Source organism: Equus caballus, chromosome 5, assembly GCF_041296265.1.
Source record: "Equus caballus isolate H_3958 breed thoroughbred chromosome 5, TB-T2T, whole genome shotgun sequence".
Classification (NCBI taxonomy): Eukaryota; Metazoa; Chordata; class Mammalia; order Perissodactyla; family Equidae; genus Equus; species Equus caballus.
In genome coordinates, this window is record NC_091688.1 from 60,674,549 (window position 1) to 60,696,239 (window position 21,691).

At 41.6% G+C, this 21,691-nt stretch overlaps 1 long non-coding RNA gene across 4 annotated transcripts in view; it reads right to left on the reverse strand.

Moving 5' to 3' along the window:
- Positions 1 to 275: 275 nt before the first annotated feature.
- Positions 276 to 21,691, reverse strand: part of LOC111773549 (uncharacterized) — a 28,373-nt gene continuing 6,957 nt past the window's right edge. For 2 of the 4 annotated variants that reach the window (XR_011439284.1, XR_002808141.2), the window contains 3 exons: positions 12,585 to 12,684; positions 4,170 to 4,268; positions 347 to 3,925 (listed from right to left, as the gene is read on the reverse strand). This is a non-coding gene — a long non-coding RNA (uncharacterized lncRNA). Of the gene's footprint in view, positions 3,926 to 4,169; positions 11,345 to 12,584; positions 12,685 to 21,691 lie in introns of all 4 variants that reach the window. The other 2 variants (XR_011439286.1, XR_011439285.1) reach the window with 2 other exon arrangements.

Here is a 21,691-nt window from a genome sequence, read left to right on the forward strand (position 1 = left end):
TCTCTACCTACACTAGTCTCTCAAGGTGGAAACCTCAGTCATCATTCTCAGTTCCTCATTCTCTCGCTCACTCGCCACATCTAATGGTCTACCAAGTCCATTTATTTATTCTCCTTCTTCACATACATCAGATCGATAGACGGCTCTATTGCCATTATCCTGGGCTTTGCTCAGGCCCTCAAACATCTCTCGGCATCTCTCCCTCAGGTGTCTCCAATTGCAATTTATTCATGTACTGCTGCCAGAGTTAATTTTCTAAAATTCAAATCTGATTACGTTACTGAACCAAAGCGGGTTTGCTTCTTGGTGAGTTGAAATCAAAGCCTTCACCAGAAGTAGTTGTCACGCAAAGTACAATTTATTTGCAGCAAATAAGGAAACCATATAGAATTACTTTCAAAGCTGTGGGTTCCTGAGCAAAGGGAAACTAGGTGACTTTTATTTTTGGTAGGGAATGAATATTCAAAAGGGAAGTTTTGTCATCACGTGTAGAGGTCGTTATTCACTCGCACAGGTGCAGTTTGAAAACATGCTTCCACATACATCACATGTTATGGTAGTAAGGCCTAAGCTCCTCCTGGGGTGGAGATCTTAACATTAAAATGAAGCAAAGGTAACTTTCGGACACTTCTCAGCCCATCTGTGCAGGTGTCGCTCTTGTGGTGGTGTTTGGACCAGTTTGGGGTAGTTGGTGATTGCATCTCTTAATATAACTAAAAAACAACTTTGAGAAACAGTTAAGTGCTTTCCAAGCCTCCTTTGAGTTACCCAGGGCAGTTAGTCACTGACAAACATGTCACTTCCTTGCTTATAAACTTCTCATGGCTCCCTACCGACCTTGTGGGATCAACTCCCATCTTCTTTGCACACCAAGGTCGTTCTAATCTGAATGCTGCCCACTCTTCCAGCCTCTCTCCATGCTGTTCTTTCCCACTTGTTTTGCTCTCTCACCTCACCTGTCCTCACAGAGACAGCGCATGCCTCTGGGCCCTTGATTGTGGTATTCTCTGTTCCTCAAAAGCCCTTCTCTACCTTCTCTGCTTAGACAGCTTCTATTTTCTACTCATCCTTCAAGAGTCAGCTCAAAGGTCACTTTGTGAGCCCTTCCCTGATTTCTCCAGGTAATTGTTAGTGCTCTTCTCTGTACTCCCAGAACCCTTGAGACATATCTTTACTCTAGCTTGTTTCATACCCAGTCGTGATGGTTTGTCTACATGTTGATCTATACTGTTAGCCTGTGAGCTCGTTAGTGTATGTTGCTCCTCTCAGCATTCCCAGTACACAGCACAGTGCTTGGCTTACAGGAGGTACTCACTTGGTGCTGTGGGAGGTGGAGAAATATAGAGCATGTTTTCTCTCTTCTTTTCTTTCTCTCCTCCAACCAAAAAGTTGTAATAAGACATACATATTCTTTGTGAAAAATTAACTGCAATGTGTGGTAATAAACAGAGGCTGGTGTGTCTTACTGATCTGGAAGAAGAGAGATATTATTTGGGAATGGGAGGTCAAGGAAGAATTTGGTTTGCATCTTGGAGAGTTGTCATTCAGTAGGTAGAGAGGGGGAAGAGGAAGGACATGAAGGGAAAGAGAAACATCATGAGCCAAAGTGTGGAGGCAAGAAAGCGCAGGGTATGCCCAGGGTTGGAAGGGGACACAGCTGGAAGCGGGGATGGGGGTGGTAGGTGGGACCAGGCTGTGAGGGGCCATTAACCACAGGCTCAAAGGAATGGACTTTCTCCTGTAGGCAACTGAAAGTTTTTGACCAAGGAAGTACCTGTTGACAATGACATTTTAGGATTAATTAGCAGGTAGTGTGCAGTATGGGCTAAAGCTAGAAAAACAAGTTAGGAAGCTATTGCACAATCCAGGTTTGAGGAGGTGAGGCCTCATCCATGGTAGTGACAAAAGGGATTAGAAGGAAAGGGTGGAGAGGATGGAACTGAATGGCCAGGGTGACTCCTCAGCTGGCAAGGAAGAGACGTAGATGACCCAGAGATTCTAAGCCCAAGAGACAAAAATAGTAACTTTGACAAATAGGAAAGTGAGTGGAAAGACTGTAATTTGAGAGGAGATAGTGAATTTTATTTGAGACTGGTTACATTTGAGAGAACTGCAGGATATCTGAAAAGAAATAGCCAGCAGGTAATTGGAGATTAAAGACGATATCATGTGGTGGTCAAGAGCACAGGCCTAGCCAGACAGAGTTTGTATCCTGGTCACACCAGTTATTAGATGCATGATTTTAAGTCTCAGTTTTCTCGTCTGTAAGAGGGATATAATTATAATACTTGTTTCATAGGGTTGTTGGGAAGATAAATGAGATAATTGTACATAAAAGCGCCTCTCACACACAGTGTCTGTCTGGCACATGGTAAGGGGTCAATAAATATTGGCCATTACCATTAATAACTAAAATTGATAAAAACCTTTAGAGTGAAGAAAATATTTTTATTTTGTTTTCCCAATAATTATGTAACATAGGTATCACCATTATTATCCCATTTTAGTGAGGAAACCATAGCTTAGCAAGGTTGATTGATCACATTACTAGTAGGTAGCAGAGGCAAGGCTCAAATCTGGGTTTTCTAGGCCAAATCCTATGCTATTCTGCTGAATGTGCTAACTCTCATTTAGATGGGGGATAGGCGGGTAGGGGGCCAATCATGCAACCTCCAAGCACCACCAAATTTCAGGACTGGATTTTGATGTAAGGTCCTTATTGTCACAGTGAAAATCTTATGTGCACTATACCAAAGCTATCAAGTCCAGGAAAGACTAATACATTCTTAGAAAGGGAGTCCTTAAAGTTATTCAGTCTCTGCCAAGTTCAGCTAAGGTTCTCTAATGCCCACCTCACCTCCAACAACTTTGCAAGGCTCTAGTACATATTTAGAGAGAGGTTTTCTCCTTTAATTTAGAACACAGAATTCTAATAACAGTTTGATACCTGTCAGCAAGAATCTCACCTGGCTGGAACAGCCACCCATAAATCTCACATTTCAAGTGATTCCTCTAACATTAAAACGATTGAGAAATTGTGTTGAAGATGAAATTGACAATGAGTTTCTGCCTGGTAGCTGTGAAAATGGTTATTGCTGACCCCTTTCTGTCTTTGAATTACTGCTTAGCTTTCTGTCTGGACATATGGAAAGAAGAAATCTTTGGGGACTTGCCAGATAAAGCTGGCTTACCTTGGATTCCTGAACGGACAATATGTCTAAGAATAGCCTCCAAGGGGAGATGCAAGAGAGCTGAGTGGAACCATAAGAATTGGGCATTTTGTTCACTTTTTCCAATAACTCCTTTAATTTAATAAGTGAATAAAGTCATGGCATAATGCCATACAGAATGAATTGTAAAAAGCACTGGAGAAATAATAGGCACTTTTGAGAAAGCTCTATTATTAAAAGCATGTAAGGAATGAGATGGCCAAATCATATCCTTCCAGGAAGGCATCAAGGTAGGAGACTAGTCTGTTGGTTTTATGAAAGGTGGAGACAGGAAATTTCAAATTCTAATCCTACCTTGGAATGCTGATTCCGTCACAGCCAAGGGTGTTTTTTATTATTTCCACGCCTCTTTTCCCACATCTATAAAAAGGAGTTAATCAAGGGTGTTGCTGAAATTTAACTTGTTAATACGTCAAGTGCTTTGAAGATGAAAAGAAGATTATAATATCTATAGTTAAGTCCTCTTTTAAGAAATGTAGGTTGAAGTTAAGATTTAACAAATCATATTGTCCCCAAATAGCTTGGGGCAAATGAAGGTGGTTTAGCTTTGATGGGTAACTTTCCCTGACTTTACTCAGACACTGCAGTTGGGTGAAAAAAATTGATGGGCCCCTCTTCTTTGGCTTTTCAGGATTTTGTTGAGAGGAACAGAGAGGAAATAGTTTGTCTCCATCAGGATGAGAAAATCAGGAAATCTAAAGAAAAATAAAAATGGAAACAAGTATTCATGGTGAGTCCTCCACCAACCACGCCCACCCACCCTCGGGATAATCTGGCGGGAACTCAAAGTGAGCCTAGAGAGCGGAGTTGGGCTGGCCAGCCGTGCACGTGTAAAACAGCTCTCCTGGGCTCAGAGTTTTGTGAGTGGTATTGTTAAGCAGATAACGGAGAGGAGGAGACAGAGGCTGTGGGGTTAGCTAGGCCTATTTCCAGGTTTACCTCAACTCTTTCTAGCTGTGTGATGAGCAAGTTACTTTACTTCTTGGAACCTTGGTTTCTTCCTCTGTGAAATGAAGATCACTCCTTCCTCCTAGGATGCTGTGAGGAGAAATTGAAATAATTGGTATGAAGTACTTGGTAAATGACTCCTCTCTGTAATCTGACAGTGATTTTCATCCTATTTCTCTTCTTCCTTCAGTCCAGATTGTCTTTCTCAGAAGCTTCTGAAATACCAAAGTGTTGGATGATCGTTGTCAATTCTGAGCTGTTGGGGTTGTTCTATTTACTTTCCTCGTTTTCAAGGGACAATCGTAAGTGCACATTTCCGCCGTGAAACAGCATTCCAGGCAAGGAGACTCTGTTCAGCCAAGGTCGTTTCAGGGGGAAACCCAAGTGAAAAAAAAGATCCTAGATTATTTTTTAAATCCCAGATCTCAGTGCAGCTGTCTTTCTAGTCCACTGTCTTGCAACTGACATCCTGGTATTAAATTCCTGAGAATGAAAGCTCTCTGAAAACATAACTCGCTACAAAGGCGAAAGGCCTGGGACTGCCAGGTACGTGCTTTTTAGACTGTATCTATTATCAGAATGACCAAGGCCCTCTCGTCTGAAGTGAAGGAGCTCAAGTAGGCATTCCTGCAGGGCTTTTGTGAGGTAGCATTGTGTTCCCAACAAATTCCAACCAAAAGTCCTCACTGAGATTCACAGTTACCTAGAATAGTCAGAGCTGAGGGGAGTTTAGAGATGGTGACGTTGCTCCCATACCCTCTATTTCACTGTTGGGGACACTGAGCTCCAGGTTCCCAAGAGATGTAAGTATAAAATAGGTCAGAATCACTCACCGGGAAGGTAAAGATCACTCAGCCCTACTCATTCATGAGCCAATCTATCAATGTGTGATAACAGCTGTAGGAAAAAGTCACCAGGATTTACAGTTACAGCTACCTGGGTGCCTAAAAAGCATAAAAAGAACACCTTAAAAAATTAAACTTCAAATCAGGAACAATGGATTGGGTGAGTCCTAGGGGTTGTAAAATGATGGATGGGACAAGTGTGTCAGGGACAGATTGTGGACTGTAACACCTGGATTGTTGAGAGTTACTTAAGTGAAATAGCCGGAATGGAGTAGCATGGAATAGCCAGTCTCCCCTCTCCTCTCCTGGCTCTCTTCATTAATATGAATGCTGTCAGCACTGGCATCTTTGAGTGCAGAGGAGAAAGATGAAATGACAAGATAGATACTGTATACATGTTATAATTTGAATATACCCTCAGTGTTTGGCCATACACCAATTTTGCCATTTGTGAACATGCTGTAGCTTGATTTATAAAGGAATTAATTTTAGAGGGAAGAGGGCATGCTGACATCCTTGGTACCAGGCTATCTGTTTGAGTTACATACGGGGTATAAGTGGGAAGGAGAGAACAAGGAAGCAATGAAGGTTATACAATGCCACACACCTCTGATGTTCTACCTGACCCCAGAATGCTTAACCTGGAGTGAGGATTGAGACAGCTCAGCTCCTTAAGTCCTTGGCTGTCACCAGAGAAAGAGCACGCCCGCCATTCATCACATCTATGAATATCGACAAAGTCTTGGGATCTTCAGCCTGAGTTAAATGAGGTGCATGGTCAAGAGCAGAGAAGAAACCCATAGCCAAATTCCATTTCACCTTCCCATGATCCATCTTCCAGTCTGTCCCAAATTCTTAACAATGTAAGAGAAACAGAAGGTCATGCAGCAGAGCCTGTTGCTGTGATTTTAGCATGATCTCTTGGGGGTTCCTCAGCCTTGATCCTCCTTGGCCAAGGTGGGGTGTGAGGGTGAGAGCAAGAGTGAGATTGTTCTCAGTCTCCCTAGTAGTTGTTACACTACACATGAAAAACACAGACTCTGACTATATCCTTAATGTAGAATAAGCTATTATGTTGCCCCAATTTCTTTAGTTTCTGTATTTTCAAAAACACAATGAGCTTTCATCATTTCACTTCCCATCTGTGCTCTAGCAACACTGTCCCAACATGCCATTCTCCAAACACTGTGTACCTTCATGACTGTGCACCTTTATGCACACACTCATTCTGCCTGGGACCCCCTCTCCCACCTCTGCACCCAGCCCGTTCCTCCTCATCCTTTCAGGTCCAACTCAAATATCGTCTCCTCTAAGAAGTGAGAGTTCTATGTATTTTCCTCAACTATATCCTTATCAAATTGGCATAGTACAAATATTTATTTACATCTGTATCTTTCTCACTAAACTCTAAATTCCTTGAGGACATTGAAGCTGATATTCAATTTCTAAAAGAAATTCCATTACTAGCACACTTTTTGGCATATGAAACATATCCCATGAATGTTTACAGAATGAAGAAATGAATTAAAAAATCCCACAGCCAAAAATAAAAGAGGACTGACTTAACAGGGAAAAATATTTTCAACAAATAAAAGAAAAAATTATTACTATCCATAACATACAAAGATATTTTTCAAATTAATAAGAAAAATATAAACATAACATCAGAAAACAGGCAAAAGTAGGGCTGGCCCCATGGCCGAGTAGTTAAGTCCACGCGCGCTGCTGCAGATGGCCCAGTGTTTCATCAGTTCGAATCCTGGGCGTGGACATGGCACTGCTCATCAAACCACACTGACGCAGCATCCCACATGCCACAACTAGAAGGACCCACAACTAAGAATATACAACTATGTACCAGGGGGCTTTGGAAAGAAAAAGGAAAACAATAAAAAAGAAATTTAAAAAAAAAAGAAAAGAAAAACAGGCAAAGGGAAAACATTACAATTAATTATCGAAGCAATACAAATAGAAAATAAAACTTATGAACATATTTCAACTTCGTTACAAATGGATACAAAATCCCTTCATTAGCATCAAAGGGAGGCAAATTTAAACAATGAGATCATTTTTTTCCTCTATCAGCTTGTCAAAGATAAAAACATAACATTCAGTGTTGTTGAGGGTCTGGTGAGAGAGGCAGTCTGGTGGGTATGAAATACAATCTTTCTGGAAAGCATTTTGGATGTGTGTACATAGGTACCAAAAGTCTTAAAAGCGTTTCATATACTTTATCCTCATAATCCCAGTTCTAGGCATCTATTTATTTAAAAAAATTAGATATGTAGTAAAAATCCATGTATAAGAATGACATTCAAAGAAATATCTATAATACCAAAAGTTTGAAAATAACATAAATGTCCAAAAATAAAAGAATTATTTTTAAAAGCTCCATACAATGGAATATCATACAGCCATTACAGACACGTTTTCAAAGAATATTTCACAGCATACATAGGAAAATGTGTCTCATATAACATTACGAAAAAGAGTGAGATGCCAAATTGTACCTGTCATATGTTTCCAGTTTTGTAAAATTTAAATAGCTAGACAGATAGACATGTATGAAAAAAAAACCCAGAAGAATATATACCAATATGTTAACTGCAGTTATATCTGGATGGAGAGATTATGGGTGATTTTTATTTTCCTTTCCATAATGTTATAACTTTCTTGTTTTCTACATTTTTCATTATAAGCTTTTATACTTAGATTAAAAATTTTAAAAGAACAGTGAGCTATCACTACACAATTATCAAAATGACTTAAAAAATAGTGGTAACACCAAATGCTGATGAGGATGCAGAGAAAGCGGATCACTCATACATTACTGGTGGAAATGTAAAATGGTACAGCCATATGGAAAAGCATGTGGTAGTTTCTTACAAAACATGTGCTTATCAAACAACCCAGCAACTGCACTCTTGGGCAATTATCCTAGAGAAATAGTAACTTCACACAAAAACCTATACACAAGTGTTCACAGGAGGTTTCTTTGTAATTGACAAAAACTGGAAACAACCCAGATGTCCTTCAGTGTGTGAACGGTTAAACAAACTGTGGCACATCCATTCCTTGGAATACTGCTCAGCAGTAAAAAGGAATGAACTATGGATATACACACAACAACTTGGATGTATCTCAGGGGAATTATGCTGAGTGGAAAAAAAGCTAATCTCAAAAGTTTACCTACTGTGTGATTCCATTTATATGGCATTCTTGAAATGACAAAATTATAGAGATGGGGAACAGATGAATGGTGCCATGGGTTAGGGAGTGGAGGTGGTTGTGCCTATGAAAGTGTAGCACAAGCAATCTTGGTGATGGAACCGTTCTGTATTCTGACTGTGGTGGTGGTCACACAAATCTACACGTGATAAAAATGCATAGAGCCAAATATATACACACACACACTCAAACACACACAAATGGTGTATATAAAAGTGGTGAAATATGACTAAGTTTGGTAGACGGTATCAACATCAGTTTCCTGGTTGTGATATTGTACCATAGTTGTGCAAGACATCATCACTGAGAGAAACCAAGAGTATAGTGATCTCTCTGCACTACTTTTTACAAGTGCATGTGAATCTACAATTATCTAAAAAAAAAGAGTTAAAAAATAAATCAACCAGAACCTAGAAATTAAATGAGATTTAAGATACATATCAACCAATTGAAATGTGTGCTTCCTATTTGGATCCTGATTAGAACAAAGTATAAAAACATGTGACATTTGTGAGATACCGTAAATGTGAACATGGGCTGGATAGTTGATGCCATTAGGAATTATAGGGTTTTTTAGATACAATGATAGTATTGTGGTTATGTTTTAAAAATAACTCCTTATCTTTTAGAGATTCAAACCGAAATATGTAGAGCTGAAGTTGTATGATGTCTGTATGTGCTTCAAAACAATGTGAGGAGGAAGAGGATGATGTGGCAATTGGTTAGGTTTAGCCATAGGTGGATGTGTAAATTGGTATATGTCATAATTGTCTACCTATTTTTGTGTATTTTCAAAATTCTCCATAATAAAACTTTTTTAATGAGGGAAAAATAAAAAGAAGGCCAAATCTCCATGGAAACCATTCAGAGGTACTTATCTGCTCATCAGTAAAGCATGTGGCTTCTATCTAGGCAGCTTGTGTACCAGGCACTGTGCTAGGCTTTAAAGATATGGCCAGATAGAGGCGGCACCTCCCCAGAGCTCAAAAGTTAGCAGGAGCAGAGAGATTGTAAAAACAAATAAGTACATTTCTAGATGGTGAGTGTTAATAAGAACTGACTGTTCTCTGCACAGTGAAATGGTGTCCGGGCCGAGTCTTCAAGGACACGCTGCACCTGAGTCTGTTACAGCAGGAGGAGAGTTCTTTAAACCTAGACTCAAGTCCCAAATAGGACTTAGCATCACCTGTTTTCACATCAATGCTTTTCATTTTAGATCCCTTTCCAACTGAAATTGTATTCCATTCCTATTATCAATGGACTCTGCTGTCACCTTCAAGGAGCAAGCAAAACAAGACTAACGATGTTTACTGAAGTCGCTCCCTTCTTGTAACAGGCTGATCTGAACTCAGATTCAATCTTTTTCATCACCAACCACCACCTCCAAGGTCCTTGAACCTTTCAGCTGTGGCTCCATTATATGGATATTGAGTCAGAGGAAAAATGTTCAACGAGCCTTTTAGAGGGAAGGACATTTGGTTCTGTGTCAGAAAAAAATTTTAAAAACAGGAGATAATTGCATTTGATGAGGAGAGTGATTCATTTCACCTTGATAAAATGGAAACAAATGAGAATAAGTTGTTTCATTCACACACACACACACACGCACACACACACACTATATATGTATAAACTTGCATCATGGCTGCTGCCTAATCAGTTGTAATAATGTAAAGGACGCCATGCGTTAACAGTATTAAGGCCATAAATTACGTTTCACAGAGTGTGGTTTCTCCACAAAGCCACTTGGCAAGGTGCACTGTGATTAATGTCACCCTAGGGAAGGCACGACAAAGGTAAAGATGAGGAAAGGAGGGGTGGCAGCAAATGAGACACAGAGACAATAGTAACAGCCTCTTCAGCACTTGGCCTGTGAGGCCAGTACCCTCAGACTTCATGACTGCTGGACCACGCATACTCAGCTTATTTTTACAAAGACAAACAAACTACCGAACACTTTAGAAAAGCATTAACCTCTGTCCTGGATATCGTTGTTGACATACATTATTTATCAGTGCCGTGTTCCATTATTGCTAAATAGGAAATCAATAGAGTAAAACATAAAAGACCTGCAGAAATAACACCACCAGATAAAGGTAAATCTTCTACTGGGACTTAGCAGGAGGCCTGGCCACCGGAGCAAAGCACTTTTTTCTGTCTTCGCCATTTGTCACTATTGACTCTGCCTGTGAGAGAGGAAGAGCTCCAATGCCTTGACAAACAATGTTTTATCCTCCCTCACGGTACAATTTGCAACCTTCAGTCTCATTTGAATTCTTACCTCTAGAGTCTTTATTCTGATAGGAGAAACCATAAAAGAATTAGGTTTTTGTCTCTGAAGTCTGCCTATAATTACTTTTAGTATAAAATGGTTCCAAAACCTGGAACATAATGATTTTGAGGGATACACAGCTTGGCGTTAGGTAATAGGTTTGAATACAGTACATAACCAGCTATTTGCCAGGAAGCAGAGAAAGGAGGATCCGTGGCGGCAAGAATAAGAAAATGCCCTCACTTGGGTCAACCCTTGAGCTTTGTATGTTTCAAGGAGTTGCTCATTTACTACCTCCACATGGTTTAATACCCTCGTCTTCCAGTTATGAAAGACTATTCTTTGGGAGATGGCCTGATGATCCAAGCTGTCTTTATTTCGATAATAAGGAATAACAACTCACTCTAGGCAAGTCATAATTGATGAGATAAAAAATGTTTTTCCAGTGTAATTTAACAAACACCTGTAAAGCTTCTTCAAATATCACCACTAGGTATTAGTGGATCCATGTTCGTTCATCAAATATTTACAGAATGCCTGATCTTTGTTAGTCAATAGCCAAGTGCTGGGGACACAGTGATGAGTAAGACAATCCCTTCTATCTTAGTCCATTTGGGCTGCTATAACAAAAATACCATAGACTGGGTGGCTTATAAACAATATAAATTTATTTCTTATAGTTCTGGAGGCTGGAGGTCCAAGATCAAGGCACCAGTAGATTCAGTGCCTGGTGAGAGCCAGCTTCTTGGTTCATAGATGTCGTCTTCTCGTTGTATCCTCACATGGCTGAAGGGAGCTCCCAGAGTCTTTCTATAAGGACACTAATTCCCTTTATGAGGATACCACCTTCATGACCTAATCACTTCCCAAAGGACCCGCCTCCTTCACCATTACATGGGGGGTTAGAATTTCAACAAATGAACTTTGAGGGGACACAAATATTCAATCTATAGCACCTCCCTCATGGATCTTACAGCCTGGGAAGGGAGACAGTCTTACACAAATAATCACACAATTAAGTAGTTCATTGACATTGTGGAATCAATCAATAAATCTCAGGGGTTATAAGAAAGGACGATGAGGGTCTGGTCTGAGCACGTGAGGAAGGCTTCCTTGAGGAAGCGATGTTTAAGTTGAGAATGAAAGGAGTCAGCTAAAGTGAGAAGGGGGGAACACTGGAGGTAGGAAGTAAGTCTTTTTCTCCAAAAGTTCCCAATAGAGCTGGGAGCCAGAAACAGGTAGGAGTAGTTCTGACCACACATAGATTGTTAAGTGTTATATTGGGGATGTAATGTGCTATAGGACCATGGATGGATTCCAGCAGGATGAGCTTTCCTGAGCCTGACCCTGAACCCCTCGCTACAGTGTGGAAGAGAGCAAAAATGAACAAGGCAATGCCATGAAACAGCGTGACCCCATGGGACAAGAACAGGAGAGAGAATTATTTTTCTTGGTTTGTCTGCTGAAGTGCTGTTGATGCTTGATAAAGAGGAAATAATGGGATCATCCTTGTGATTATTTCCTCACTCGGATAAGTACTTCAGCTTTTAATTTCTCTTTTGGAAGATGAAAATAAGGACTTGGGAAAGATGCCACATATTCTAGATCTGAAAAATTAAAAATTCTCCTCCTTTAGCTCAAGTGCAGCAAAATATTCCATGGTAAATATTATTTTTAAAGCACATGATAGCTTTGGGGCCAGCCAGGTGGTGTACTGGTTAAGTCCATGTGCTCCGCTTCAGTGGCCTGGGGTTCACAGATTTGGATCCCAGGTGTGGACCTAGCACCTATTGTCAAGCCATGCTGTGGTGGCAGCCCACATAAAATAGAGGAAGGTTGGCACGGGTGTTAGCTCAGCGACAATCTTTCTAGCAAAAAGAGGAAGATTTGCAACAGATGTTAGCTCAGGGCCAAACTTCCTCGCACACACACACACACACAAAAGCATGATGGTTTTATGAGTTGATACACGTGAGAAACTAGGCCAAGAGTGTGTGAACTGATTCTGTGAACTCTTCATTCATTCACTTGATGGGTATTTAATAAGCATCTACTTCATACCTGGCAGACAAAGTCCTTGTCCTCATGGAGCTTGCATTGTAGTAGGAGAGGTAGATGATGAACAGCAGAGGTAGATGATAACTTGGGGTGGTTATAAGTGCTGTAAGAAAACAAAGTGGACTCAGGTAATGGAGAAAGACAGGGATGAGGACAGACAGAACTTATTAGGATAGAGTGGTCCAGAAAGCCCCTTCTGCAGGGCCAGCTTCATGGGTGTGACCAGTGTAACTGCATAGGCCACCACACTCAGAAGGGAACTCTGTGCTTGGAGCTTAATCCTCTGCAACCATCATCTTAAAATTTTTAATAATGTTATTTCTGAGTTTGTGATTTGCAGGTGAAGTCTGATAGGACAGTGGAGCATGTGCTGGGGGCTGGAGGCCTCAATTCCCATGTGGTCTCACCTCCTGCCACGTCCGTTGGATTCTTGGCTTCCTGCTCCCCCAGGTCCTAGGCAACTACAGCCACCCTCTGCCCCAGTGGGGGCCTGGGCACAGGCACAGCCAGAGTCAGGGTGGGCACAGGGTGGGGAAACCTGTGAAAGTCTGCAGTTAACCCAGAGGTATCCCTGTGCACAAAGGAACATGACATTAAATGGCAAATAAAACATACCATGACAGGTCAAGAAAGACCACAGAAGAGAGGAAAAAGCTTTTCTTCCTGCTTTTGAAACAAGAGGCCCTGCCCTGCATTTTCACGGTGCACTGAGCCCTGCAAATTATGTAGCTGGCCCTGCCTCTCTGAGGAGGGCCATTTGAGCAGAGGCCTGAAAGGAGGGAAGATGTGGGTGTGGGCACAGCAACCAGAGGAAACTTTAAGTGCTAAGGCCCTCAGGCTGAAACAGGCTTGACAGGTTGGAGGAACAGCAGAAAGGCTGGTGTGGCCAGGGCATTGCTAGCAAGTAGGAGGGTGGGGGCATGAGGCTGGAGATGTAGCCAGGGGCCGGAGCGTGTGGGCTTTATAGGTCATGACAGGAGTCTAGCTTCCAGTCTAGATGGAAGCTGTGAGAGTGTTTTAGGCAGGAAAATTATACTGTCTGATTTATATTTTTAAAGGCTGTTTTCTGAAGATGGTGAGATTTATCTTATTTTTAGTTCATTAATCTATTAACTCATTCATATTCCATCTTGTTGTTGAAGGGGTCAGATGGCCTTGAATGACAAGGCATGAATGCCAGTGACATGAAAAGGGCAGTGGCAGGAGTGACTTGAGCCCAGGTGGAAGGGAGAGCCCCTGTCCATTGAGACCGTGGGTGAAGCTGGGAGCGTGTGGAAGCAGGAGGAAGTGGGTGGAGGGGAAGAGTCTAAGGCCTTCCTTTCCTTTGTGAAGTGAGAAGCAAAGTCATGTGCTGAGAGTGAGGGGTAGCTGGGGGATGGGTTCTGAGGACAGAAGAGAAGGTTTGGGACATCTTTTGAGAGGAACAGGAGAGCTGCAGATGTATTCCTTCTTCATTCCTATCGACTCATCCATGTGAGACACAGACTGTGACGTGACTGCAGGGGTCTAGCATCTGCTTCCTCCTATGACTGGAGTCCTTTCTAATCTTCCCGGCCAATATGATTCAATCATTCGTTCATTCAAATATTTATCGAGTACCTATTATGTGTACTGGGAATATAGTCCTGGATAAAGAAGACAAGGTCCCTACTCTCATAAAGTATGTATTATAGTCAGGCAGAGAGACTAAATAAGTGAACATACGAAATTATTTCAGATAGTAATAACTGGTAGAGAGAAAAGAAGACGCATTGTAATGTAGTAGAAAGTGGCGGCAGAAAAGGTAGGATGGAATTCTTCTCTAAGTTGAGTGGTTGGGGAAGTCCTTTCTGAGAAAGTGACATTTCAGTTCCAATGCAGAGGAACAGAGGAGACAATCATTCCAAGCTTCAGGGTACCCAGGCCGGGGATCTGGTGTGAAGGCCCTTGGGAATGAACCTGGCTTGTTTGGGAAAACAGAAAAGGTTGGTATAGCTTGAGTGCAGTGAGCTAAGAGGAGAACCATAGAAGATGAGTTTTGAGAGGCAGCCATGCCAGGGCTTAAAAGCCACGGGGCTTTTAAGGGTAGGCTGAGGAGCTGGAGCTTTATTCTAAGTTCAAGGTGAAGCCATAGGGGGGTTTTAAGCACAGCAGTGATGTGCTTTGCTTTGCTTTTTTATAAGATCACTTTGGCTACTTACTGTATGGAGAATGGATTGTGAGGCTCATGAGAGGGAGAGCAATTAGGAGGCAGTTGCAGGAGTCCAGCTGACAGATGATGGTGGCCTGGACTGGGTGAGGGCAGCGTAGGTGGAAACAAGTGGACAAATATATGTTAAAAATATTTTGGAGGTAGAAATGTTAGGATTTGCAGGAGGATTGGACATGGGGATAAAGGAAAGGGAAGCATCAAGGATGACTCCTAGGTTTGGGCTCAAGCAATGGGTGGACAGCAATGTCGTTTCCTGAGGTGAGGAAGTCTGGCGTGGGATGGTTGGTGGGTGGAGAGAATCAAATGTCTGTTGCACACCCTAATAATGGGACACTCACGGCAGGAATAGGCTATCACGCTGCTGATATTAGAAAACTCTCATATTGGGTCTGAATCTGTTTCCCTGCAAATTTACTCATTCATCCTAATTCTTCTCCTTCAACAAAAGGAATTGGCCTTCGTCTTCCCTACATCGCAGTCCTTTTCTTTACCTGTGTTGAGGAGAATTACTACGCCCTTCTAAGTTTTCTTTTCTCTGAGCTAAAAGTCCCTAATTTACTCAAATATTTTTCTTATTTCTGGATTACTGCAGATTCAAATTACTCTTCCTTCTACCTTATACCAGTCTATCATGAAAACTTCAGCTAGATCCATCTTCCTAATGCACCAGTTATTAATCACCAAGGGCTAGGCACTGTCCTGGGGAAATATAAGTAACAGCTGCTAAAATTAGATTCTTCTATTTCAATTTGCTAAGGCAAGAAGACAACAGGTGCTATATCTTAAAAACATACCATGCAAAAATTCCAAAGTTAGCCGCCAAGAAGATCCTTAAACTCTGCTCATAAGAGTTGAGAATGGAGATTGAGAGATTTATGCAAAGGACAATGTGTGGCTGTGAATCCCCTTCCTCCCAAGGGGAGGGGGAGGGCTGCTTCCCCTTTCACCTCAGGGCAAGAGAAAAGGGCTTCGGGAGGTCATTTGGTGAGCTTGATGTGTGACACCAGAGTTAGGGGGACATGGGAGACTGGTGTCTGACTCCTGTCTGGAAAATCTAAAAGATAAAGATGGGCTGACTAGGGGCCGGCCCAGTGGTGCAGTGAGTAAGTTCACATGTTTTGCTTCAGCGGCCCGGGTTTCGCCGGTTTGGATCCTGGGTGCAGACATGGCACCACTTGGCAAGCCATGCTGTGGTAGGCGTCCCACATATAAAATGGATGAAGATGGGCATGGATGTTAGCTCAGGGCTGGTCTTCTTCAGCAAAAGGAGGAGGATTGGCAGCAGATGTTAGCTCAGGGCCAATCTTCCTCAAAAAAAAAAAAAGGTGGACTGACTAGTTGTTCTGATGGCCAAGGTGGAGAAGCAGAGGCTGCACTGGGGAGCCTGCCCATGCAGAAAGTGTGGGGGCAATGAACATGAGGATATTTCTCTTGGAACTCCTGTGGATCATGTGGGGATGTGGACTGACTTGGAGCCATTTTGAGTTCTGCCCTACGGGGCCACCTAGAGGTCTGTGTAGAGAGGGGTGCTGGGAACCTGGGGCTGAGGAGGGTGTCATCTAGAGGAAATGCATCACCTGTGTCAGAGGAAATGCTGTTGGACCTTCCCAGTGAAGACTCTCAAGAACCCACAAAAAAGCCCAAGAGAGAATCAGCTTTCAAACAGGTCCTCTAACAGTGAAGCCCTGTTAAGAGAGTACCAGTCGAGAAAGAGCGTTCCTGCTTCCTTTAGCTGTGATCCCTGTCCCCTGGCAACCATAGAGGCACCAGAAATCACGCTTAGCTAGGGAGAGGTGAAGCAGTAGGTGAGCAAAGGAGAAACTATGCTCCGCCACTCCTTCCTGCCGAGGGACCCAGGTGGGAAATGGGAGGAGGTTCATCTTTGAAATTTTGATCATGACATGGTCCTGCACACTATTGATTATTGAATTAAAACTGCGATTATGACTTAAAGAGATTCTAAGGATGAGAAAGGAAGACCTTGCCCCATTTTTAAGACGCATTGGAAGTTCAGAATAAAGTTTCAAAATAAAATGTCAAGAGTCCTCCCTAATCAACATTCCGGTTATACACAGAAGAAAGTAGTGTTCACTTTGTCTTCTCTTTCTTTAAGAGTTCCTTTCAATGTCTCTCTCTTGCCTTTTAGATTAAATCCAAACCCCTAAGCATAAGGTTGATGCCCTGTATTACCTGATCTTATGTATATTTTTCAACTAACCCTCCCACAATTCCAAACAGAACATTTGACTTCAGTCAGGTGGTCCTTTGTGCTTTGTAATAAGAGTTAACATTTATTGGACATTTATTGTGCTAAGGATTATATCATTTAATCCTCACGACAACCTTTTGAGGTAGAGATTTTTATTATTACCCCCATTTTACAGAAGGATCTGAAACCACTACTAAATGATGAGGCTCGGATTACAACCCAGACAGTCTGACTCAAGAGCCCACAATCCTGATAGCTAAGCATATTGCTGCCTCTCTCGTGCGTATATTCTTTGCTCTCAACCTACCTTTGGCATGTTCCCCTGCCTTCCTCTCCTCTGCTGATGCCATCCCAGATATCTTTTACATCCTAGCTCAAACTCCTCCTCTGTGAAGACTTCCCTAATTGTTTCAGAGTTACTTCTGTTCTCTGAACTTCCAAAACATTTAATCCATATCAAGGACTTTAAAACTTGAACTTGTGCTGTTTGTTTCTCTATCATCATTTCAAGCATGGCATTGAGTAAGCCCCTCTACGTTCCTTCACAGATAAGGCCTGTCTGTGTTCCATGCTGTTCTTGTATTCACCAGGGCAGCGGCTCTCCAACTTTAGTACAGAAAGATATCAACAGACAGTTCACAGAAGAAGAAATGTAAATGACACTTAAATGGATGAAAAGAAGCTGGACCTCATTATAATAAGAGACATGCAAAGTCTCACTGAGTTGCTCTTTATCACCTGTCAGAGAGACAAAAATCCCAAAGTGTGGCAGTGTACTCTGACGACAAGGCTGTAGAGAAATAGAACCTCTCATACATTGCTGGTGGGAATGCAGACTGATATAACTCTCAGAGAACGGAATTTGGCAGTGTCTAGCAATGTTACGTGTGCATTCCTTTTGACCCAGTAATCCTACTTTTGGGAATCTATCCTAAAGATACACAGGCAAAGTCCGAAATGCTGTATGTTCGAAGCTATTCTTTGCGGTACCGTTTGTAAAAGCAAAAGGCAGGAAAAAACCCCAGTGTCAATCAATAGAGGCCTGGTTGAATAACTACAGTACCGCTGTATAAAAGAGTACTGGGCAGGAATGAGGAAGGATTGCTGCAGGCTGCTCTGGATGATTTCCAGGATCTCTTGTTAAGTGAACAAAGCAAAGTGAAGAAAAATGTGTAGAGTATGCTACCACTTACGTAACAAAGATAGGGATATGACTATTTATATATTTCATTATTTTCTCAATAGGAAACAGTAGAAGAATAAGCTAAAACTAATAAAAATTGTTATCTATGATGGGGAGAAGTCAGTGGGGAGGAAACTGGGATGAAGACAGATCTCCCTGAATGGACCTTGCTTTATAGTTTTGACTTTGGAACCAAATATTTTATATAATTCCAAACCAGAATAGCTGGACATAATGTTCATCCACCTGTGGAATATGCTTGCCAAAAAATAGTCAATCTAATCAACCTTCTAACCATGAGCTTATAGAATATAAGAGACATAGGGGAACACATTAAAAACAGCACCATGAGGATACACTCAGTCAAATCCAGAATGTGGGAAATTCTATAGGACAAATGATACAGTTCCCTCAACATATAAACGGTATTAAAATAATGAAGAAGAGCTGTTATAAATTAAGAGTCACACCAACCAAACACAATGTGTGGATCCTTTTGGATCCTGATTTGAAGAAACCAAATGCAAAAAAACATTTTTGAGACTACTGTGGAAAATTGAACATAGACTGTGGATTTGATAATACTGAGAAATTACAGCTAATGTTGTTGAGTGTGATGACGGCATTGTGGTTATGTTAAAAAAATAAAAAGTCTTTATCTGTTAGAGGAACATACTGAAGAACTGATTGGTGAAAGGATAAGATGTCTGGGACACACTCTAAAAGATTCCAGCCTCACCTCCTCCAAAAGAATGGTACAGGTGGGTGGAGTTGAAACAAGAATAATGGAATGTAGACAGTTACTGAAGCCGAATGATGGATACATGGAGTCCATTATAATATTCTCTCTAATGTTGTATATGTTTAAACATGTTCAAGATAAATGTTAAAAAAATTTTTTTTAATTAAAAGAAAATGATGCAGGTTTTTGGGCACCAAGGAGATTCTGATTCTAGACTGAGGATCTTTTAAACAAGAGCCCAGGTGATTCTGACCCAGATAGCCCAGGACCAGACTGAGAGAATCCACTCTAGTCTAGCGCTGCCCTAGATAGGGAGCTAATCCTCGATAGATATTTATTGATTGAAGATGAAGACTATATTTTGCTTAGGAATTGAAGTTGGACAACTCTTTCCACATGGAAAAAATATAAGAAAGATCAACTGTGATAAGAACTGACAAAGACAAGTATTTCATGGGACAGAGCAGAATGCCCAACTCCTGGGGTTGCATAATATCATCATTTCTGTCAGAGTCAATTTCATAACAGGGCATTCCGGATTCTCCAAACTCATTAACGGAAGGATCAGTTGGATTCCCAAAGACTTCCTAAGTGGATGCCAATTCTGCAATTCTCTTTCCTCTGGCTGTTGGGTTGTGCATGCATATGGTTTCTTTAATCTGGTTTGTTGCAGGGTCCAGCAGTCTCCTCTTCTACCCACATGCCAAGAAAAGCATGTTTTCTGAGGCTTGTGACTCTTCCATCCTCTCAATTTGCTTACATGCATATTTTATCTCAGTTACCGAGAGCAGTAAAGAAGGAAATCATCGGAGCCTGGGCTTCTGTACAGCAGTCCCCTAAGATCGCTAAGAAAGCAGATCTGTTTAGGTAAACCAGAAGTGAGAACCCTCCCGAGGCACCTGAGCTGCTGAGTTTAATTGGGTTGCAGCTGCTTCTCCTCCTCCTGCACTCATTCCTGGTTCAGCCTGCAGACAACAGGGATTCACCAGTTAATTGGCTGTTTCTATGATTGTCATTCACTTAGGCACTCTTCTTTATCCTTTTTACTACAAAATGCTTCTTTTAAAATTGTTTGCTTTCCTACAGATCCTGAAGAAAAATGGGCAACACTAAAATCTTCAGAATTTGTTAAAGAGAGGCAAATCTATCTGGGGAGATGGTGTGTGTTGTGGCATTTGGGATGTTGCTGTGAATAGAGCCTAGAGGAGCTGGGACTGGCGTCCCGGGTTATATATTATATAAAGGAGCTGGACGAGTTTCAAGTCTCAGAACCAGTTGCGCCGGTCGAGGGAGTTTCTTTTTATTTCTCACCACTCAGTTAAACAGGTGAATAGTTTACTTGGAATTGTTGGGAAAGTTTAGCAAGCTGAAGCTTAGGTTTCATGGCTCTACCATCCTTTCAGCTAGGCGCCAGACCCCCCGAACAGATCCAAGGCAACAGAACTGAGCAAGAGGTCTGCTCTCAGTTCAATTTTATACCTGGGCTGCCAATGGTTTTTCAACTTGGCTGGCTTACGACATAAAAAAATAATGGGGAACCACAGCTAAAATCAATGTATCGTGTTTGTGCGTCTGCCTGCCATAGGTTGTGTCATGGTATTGGATTTTGGTGGTCACCTCATTGCTTAGCATCAAACTGCTGTCCAACCTTCTGCCAAACTGACCCAGAGCCTCCCTCCCTTCCCTCTTCAGTAGAAAGTTCTGCTGTAATTCTGAGTGTGCCTCTTCAGAGTGCTTTGTAATATATACATATATATATGTATATTTTATGAGAGTCTGGCCATTCAGAAATCCTAATTGGTTCCTAAGAGATGAGATGATTCCTTTGGCTTCTACAGCCTCTACATTTCTGCAAACCATCCTCCATTTACCAAATGAACACACCAGTCCAGGAGCCAAGTAGAGATCTGTTCCAGGCCCTCTCTACTTAAAGAAGAAAAGATTGCTAGATGTTGTGAATTGAAAAGGAAGTCTGAGGGTTAAATTTCAATAAGAGTCTCTTTTAACTCAGGAATTCATCCCAGTGATAGGCAAGGTCAATGGATTAGAGTAATACCTTGCAAATATGTAGTGTGTGCCCTGTGATTCAGTTGACATTTTCCCTCCCTTTGCTACTCAGAGTAGAGAAAAGGAGCATTTAAAAATCCCAATGACCAGATGGCTCCCCAGATCCATTAAATCTCTATCTTTGGGGAAGCTTCTGCTTTTGTTTTTCACTTCAACTCCCCAGGTGATTCCAATGTGCTACAAGGTCAAGAACCACCACCCTACTGGAAGGACCAATGGGCTGGGAATAAAATGATCAACTTTCCAAATCCTGCTTTTGCCATTGATGAGTTTGTTGGCCTATAAAATTATAGGTGATCCTATTCTAAGATTGAATCCTAAAATTTTATGATTCTCTTTCAACTGGTCTCTCTCCTGGAAACAAAGAGGATATCAGGGCCAGCTGTTTTTCCATAACACCTGGAATGTCTCTAAAGCTGTCTATGGTGTAAAAAGATCTGTCTAATCAGGTCAGCATGTTGGTGAGTCTAGATTGCCTCACCAGGCTTAAGTAAACAAGAAGAGTGGTTTACAAAGGAAAAGAGTGTAGTTTACAAGCTACATGGAGTTTCTGATACTTATGGGCCTACCAACTGGTTTCAAATGAGTAGTGGAATTTTCTTAATGCATATTTAAGTCCTCTAGCCATGCTGGTTTCCAATTCCTCTGATATTCAGTTAATTGGAAATATACACGTCCCAAGAATGCCTTAAAATAAAAATGGATCTGGCTCTTTCCC